Source organism: Meles meles, chromosome 6, assembly GCF_922984935.1.
Source record: "Meles meles chromosome 6, mMelMel3.1 paternal haplotype, whole genome shotgun sequence".
Classification (NCBI taxonomy): Eukaryota; Metazoa; Chordata; class Mammalia; order Carnivora; family Mustelidae; genus Meles; species Meles meles.
The window spans coordinates 136,260,062-136,266,459 of NC_060071.1; positions in this window are offsets into that span (position 1 = coordinate 136,260,062).

Below are 6,398 nucleotides of genomic sequence, written 5' to 3' on the forward strand. Positions count from 1 at the left end.
GCCTTACTTGTGAAAGGACATCTGATCTTCCCTAGTCCTACTCACACTCTCTCCAGCCAAGCTAATTGTTTCCCATACATCCCGTGCATTTTGAAGGCCGTTTATGAGTCACTCTATCCCTAGAATATAAACGGCTAACTTAGGAACCTTGTCTGTCTTGTTCATGGCTGTATTTACAGTACTTAGAAGAGAGATTGGCATAGGTAGGGTGTGTAATCATTCTGCCTGGTATCTTCAAAGTTGAAGCACATAGCTTCCCCTCCCTCTTTTTTAGTTTTCCCTCCCCTTGAATGCCCAGGCTCCTGAACTCACCTTCCTTTTTACCTTTTTTTTTTTTTTTAAGATTTTATTTTTAAGTAATCTCTGTGCCCAAGCTGGGGCTGGAACTCATGACCCCAAGATCAGGAGTTGCATACTCTACCAGCTGAGCCAGCCAGGTGTCCCTATAGCTCACCTTCCTAATGGGAAAGGTTTTCTATAAGCTTTGGTGGAATTAAGAGTGACTGAATGAATGGGGGCACCTGGCTGGCTCAGATGGTTAAGCGTCTGCCTTCAGCTCCAGTCATGATCTTGGGGTCCTGGGATTGAGCTCCACCGTGGGCTCCCAGCTCAGTGGGGAGTCTGCTTCTTCCTCTCCCTCTGGCTCTCCTGCTTGTGCTCTCTTTCCCCCTTCAAATGAATAAATAAAGTCTTTAAAAAAAAAAAAAATGAATGGGCCGCTGGTGCCTGCTCATGTTTTTTTTTTTTTTTTTTAAGATTTTATTTATTTATTTGATAGACAGAGATCACAAGTAGGCAGAGAGGCAGGCAGGGACAGAGAGGGGGAAGCAGGCTCCCTGCTGATCAGAGAGCCCGATGATGATGCTGCAGGGCTTGATCCCAGTACCCTGGGATCATGACCTGAGATTAAGGCAGAGGCTTTAACCCACTGAGCCACCCAGGCACCCCCATCATGTTGGTTTCTTAAGGTGAGTCATCTTACCTCATCCTCAGGCACCTTTATGGTGCTTTCACTCATCCAAACTCTGCAAGTACTTCCACGGGAATTCTGGAGGGAAGGGCAGAAGCCCTAACTAGAAATAGAGAAAACTTTCTTGCCCAGCAGCTATCCCTGATCACATCCTTAGCATCCTTCACCTGGACTATTTTCAAAGCTTCCTAAAGGGACCTGGGCCTCTACAACCACTTTCTCCAAGCAATCCTCCACATCCGTGTCAAAGATCCTTTGAAACACAAACCTAATCTCTCACTCTCATGCTTGACATCTTTCAACTACTTCTCCCTATCAGTAGGATGAAGTCCAAACTCCTCGATTTCAACGGCACCTGATAAACTGGCTGTGGGCTAGGTTGTGATCCACCCCCTGATTTTCACAGGTGCTGAGTTTTAGTCCTATCACACTACTGGCAATCGCTCCCATGTGCTATTTCACTCCTTCCCATCTTTGTGTGGGCCGAGCTCACCTCCCATTTGCCTAGGTACTGCTAGTCAACCCATAAGTCTCTCTCTCTCTTTTTTTTTTTAAGATTTTATTTATTTATTTGACAGACGGAGATCACAAGTAGGCAGAGGCAGGCCAGGGCGGTGGGGGGGGGGGGGGGCGCGGGGAAGCAGGCTCCCCGCGGAGCAGAGAGCCCGATGCAGGGGCTGGATCCCAGGAAACTGGGATCATGACCTGAGCGGAAGGCAGAGGCTTTAACCCACTGAGCCACCCAGGTGCCCCTGTAAGTCTCTTTTAAATCCCTTCCTAATGCCCTCTGTCAGAGTTAACTGATACCTTTTCTGTGCTTCCAAAACATTACGCAGCACGTATCTCTCCTTTGCATTATAATGTGCTTTTTTGCCTGTCTTCTCTCCTGGGCAGAGCAGAAGAAGGAAAGAGACCATGACTCTATTTTCCTGAATCCCCTACCCAGAACAGTGCCTGGTACTCCATAGGTACTCAAGAAATACAAGTGGAGTGACTAAAGACTTCATGCTTACAAGACTGCTCTGTGCAACTGAAGAGTTTCCAAAACAGGAATCCCTTGAAGGGTTTGCTGTTAATATTTCTAGACAGCTTCATTTTTTCCTCTTGAAGTGATTAATTTTAGAGATTATCCAAAGTTTAGATGCTCGGGCCTGGATGACGCGACAAAGCATTTCTCCTGGAATTTCGGTGATCACCTGAGTTAATCTCAGATGTTATGATTTTAGATATATACACACTCGCACAGTAGCATGAGAAGTCTCTTTCAGAGGATAAAGGTTGAAATTGATTTCCTTGAGACCCATATGAGCCTCCGTGGAGTCCAAGGTGCAACCCCATGAACTCTCATCCTCTTCTTTATTTAGAGGCTCGTAGGACACAGCACCATCGATTGCGACAGGGCTTACATATATAAGTTTGCAAACTTGTGTTTATGGCTCAAAGGGAATTTATTTCACATTTTTAAAAATATTTTCCAATGCCAATATAGTTAACATACAGCGTTACATTAGTTTCAGGTAAAATACAATGATTCAACAATTCCACATATAACTCAGTGCTCATCAAGATAAATGCACTCCTTAATCCCCTTCACCTGTCTAACCCAACCCCCACCTCCCCTCAGGTGACCATCAGCGTGTTCTCTCTAAGAGTCCGTTTTTTGATTTGTCACTTTTCCCTCCTTTGTTTGTTTTGTTTCTCCAATTCCATGTGTGAGTGAAATAATATAGTATTTATCTTCTCTGACTGACTTATTTTACTTAGCATTATACTCTCTCTATCCATCCAAGTTGTTGCAAATGGCAAAGTTTCACTCTCTTTTATGTCTGAGTAAGATTCCAGCATATATGTGTGTCTATATCTATGTCTATCTATACCACGTCTTCTTTATCCATTCATCTGTCAGGGACACTTAGGCTGCTTCCATAATTTGGATCTTGTAAATAATTCTGCAATAAACATAGGCGTGCATATATCCTTTTGAATTTGTGTTTTCGTAGTCTTTGGCTAAACACCCAGTAGTGTGATTACCAGACCATATGTTTTATTTTTACTTTTAAAAGGGAATTTTATTTTACTTTATTTTTAAAAAGATTCTGTATATTTATTTCAGAGAAAAAACAAGTGAGTGCCCGTGCACAAGGTGGGAGGAAGAGAGGGAGGGGCAGAGGGAGAAGCAGACTTCCCACTAAGCAGGAAGCCGGACATTGGGGCTTCCCAAAGAATCATGACTCAAGCTGAAGGCAGACTCTTTTTTTTTTTTTTTAATTTTTTATTTTTTTATTAACATATAATGTATTACTAGCTCCAGGGGTACAGGTCTGTGAATTGCCAGGTTTATGCACTTCACAGCACTCACCATAGCACATACCTTCCCCAATGTCCATAACCCCACCACACTCCCCCTACCCCCTACCTCTGGCAACCCTCAGTTTTGTGTAATTAAGAGTCTCTTATAGTTTGTCTCCCTCCTGAGCCCATTTTGTTTCATTTATTCCTTTCCTATCCCCCAGACCCCCCACGTTGCCTCTCAACTTCCTCATATCAGGGAGATCATATGATAATTGTCTTTCTCTGATTGACTTCTTTCGCTCAGCATAATACCCTCTAGTTCCACCTACGTCATTGCAAATGGCAAGACTGCATTTCTCTTGATGGCTGCATAGTATTCCATTGTGTATATATACCACCTCTTCTTTATCCATTCATCTGTTGATGGACATCTAGGTTCTTTCCATAGTTTGCCTATTGTGGACATCGCTGCTATAAACATTTGGGTGCACGTGCCCCTTCAGATCACTACATCTGTATCTTTGGGGTAAATACCCAGTAGTGCGATTGCTGGGTCATAGGGTAGCTCTATTTTCAACTTTTTGAGGAACCTCCATGCTGTTTTCCAGAGTGGCTGCACCAGCTTGCATTCCCACCCACAGTGTAGGAGGGTTCCCCTTTCTCCGCATCCTCGCCAGCATCTGTCATTTCCTGACTTGTTAATTTTAGCCATTCTGACTGGTGTGAGGTGGTATCTCATTGTGGTTTTGATTTGTACTTCCTTGATGTGAAGGCAGAATCTTAACCACCTGAGCCACCTATGTGCCCCGTCAAAAGGGAATTTTTTAAAAAAACATCTTTTGTTATAAAATATATATTCATGGGTGCCTGGATGGCTCAAGGGGTTGAGCATCTGCCTTTGGCTCAGGTTATGATCCCAGGGTCCTGGGACTGAGCCAATGGCGGGCTACATGCTTAGCAGGGAGTCTACTGCCTCCTCTCCCTCTGTCCTCTCTCTCAAGTAAATAAATAAAATCTCATATATATATATATTCATAAATATATATTCAGAAGGGTATACAAATATATGTGTATGATTTAAAGAAAAATAGTAAAAATAGTAAAAAATAGTAAAAAGAATACTCATACTCACCATCCAGCTTAAAATGGAAGAGCTCTATGTCGTCCTCCTTACTAGTCCTCCTAGAGTTAACCTCTGCTAGGCCCAACTATACGGTAACCAGTCCCTCCCTTTCACTGTAGCTTCTATACACGTGTGTCCTAAACTATGGACTTGTTTTACCTATTTTTTAAATGGAGGAAAAGATGTATTTACTTCCAAATTATATAAGAAAAAATGTTGTTTCTAGAAAGGATAAAAGGCTCAGTTAATGAAAAACACAACAGAGTGGGCAGCACACCTTAGATAATACACACAGCTTTTTTTAAAAAAAGATTTTGTTTATTTATTCGACAGAGAGAGATCACAAGTAGGCAGAGAGGCAGGCAGAGAGAGAGAGAGGAGGAAGCAGGCTCCCCGCCAAGGACAGAGCCCGATGCGGGGCTCCATCCCAGGACTCTGGGATCATGACCTGAGCCGAAGGCAGAGGCTTTAACCCTCTGAGCCACCCAGGCGCCCCCACACAGCATTTTTTAACCTGAAGTCCCCCATATTCATACGTGTGGTCTGAACTATACGCTCATATCCTTGTTTATATATTTTTTGAAGGTTATCGACCAGATGGTAAATGCCTGGGCAGTAGCCTACGTTTCTGTCTCCAGACTCCTTAAATAGAGACTATATCCTATATTCATTTTGTATTACTCATGATACCTAGATTCCATCATTCTGTCCATTTCTCCATTCAGTTGTAATCAAAGATGATGGATGGATGAATATACTCCGTGAAGATCTAGATGTTGCTGGGCCCATTTTTAAATGTAATGTAAATGGAATCACAGTGCCAGTTTCATTCTCTGATTTAACTTCTTTCACTCAGTGTCCTGTTTTGAGGGTTGACCCGTGTTGAGCTGAGCTGTGGTGCATTGATTTTCACTGCTGTATATCACAACATACACTCCACTTCCCAAACTGAAGGACGAGAAGATGGCAAAATTCAAGTGATGTTTGGGGAGTAGGTGGACTTGGCGGTTGGGTTCCAGCGAACAGCTCCCCAGTAGTGTTTAGACCTCTGCTAGAAGGGGAAGCCACACAGCCCCTCCTTCCTGCACAGCTGAGATGCCATATTCTGGCCATATTCTGGCGCTGAACTGGTTTTGGTATCCTCCTTGAGGCCCAAGGAGAAAAGGGCTCACTTTGGAGCAGCCTTGTCGGGATATTTGGAAGAAGAGGTCAGGAGCTCCCCCCAGAGGCCAGTACCACGGGAGGAGCCCGGTAATTCAGTCCTCACATTTTGAAGGGACTCCAGATGTCCTTAGGCAAGAAGAGATGGCATTTCAGGAAGGTCTTCTCTCAGCAGGCTTTTCTGGGCATCTGTGTTGGGGACAGGGGTGGGAGATGGTGGGGGGTGGCAGCCAACCAGCTCTGGCCTCTATCTGCATATTCATAAGCCCCCCCACACCGGTTGGCTGGGCGAGGCAGCCCCCTCTGTCCCCTCTGCCGCCGGCAGGGCTGGGTCTGTCAGATGGTGCCTTGCACTGAGAAGGGGCGGGCCGGAGGCTTCCCTCACTCAGCCACAGGCACGGGGCCTGCCTGGGGAGGAAGCCAAAATCACTTCCTGACCATGCTTCTTTGTGCCCAAGGCTGGTGAAGAGTGGGCTGCTCCATCTTCTGGGATAGCAGACCCCACCTGTGCAGAGCCCAGGACTTGGATCTCCCTGAGGGCGTCTTCTCTGTGAGTAACACCATCGCTTCCATTGACCTTGAATGAGCACTTTTTTTTTTTTAATGATGGAATGTTTATTATAAAAATGTTCAAGAATGCAGAAAGGTGGAGAGGCTAGCATCGCAAGGCCCGTCCCCTACATGTCATCCGGGTTGGTGCCCTATTTGCTTCATCTGTTTTTATTGGCTGAAATACTGTCAAGCAAATCATAGACGGGGGGCACTTTTTGCTCTGATCACCTCACTCTGTCGTAGCTGCCTCTCCAGAGCACTTTCTAAACTCTTCTTTCATCACGTTCTCACATCAGACTT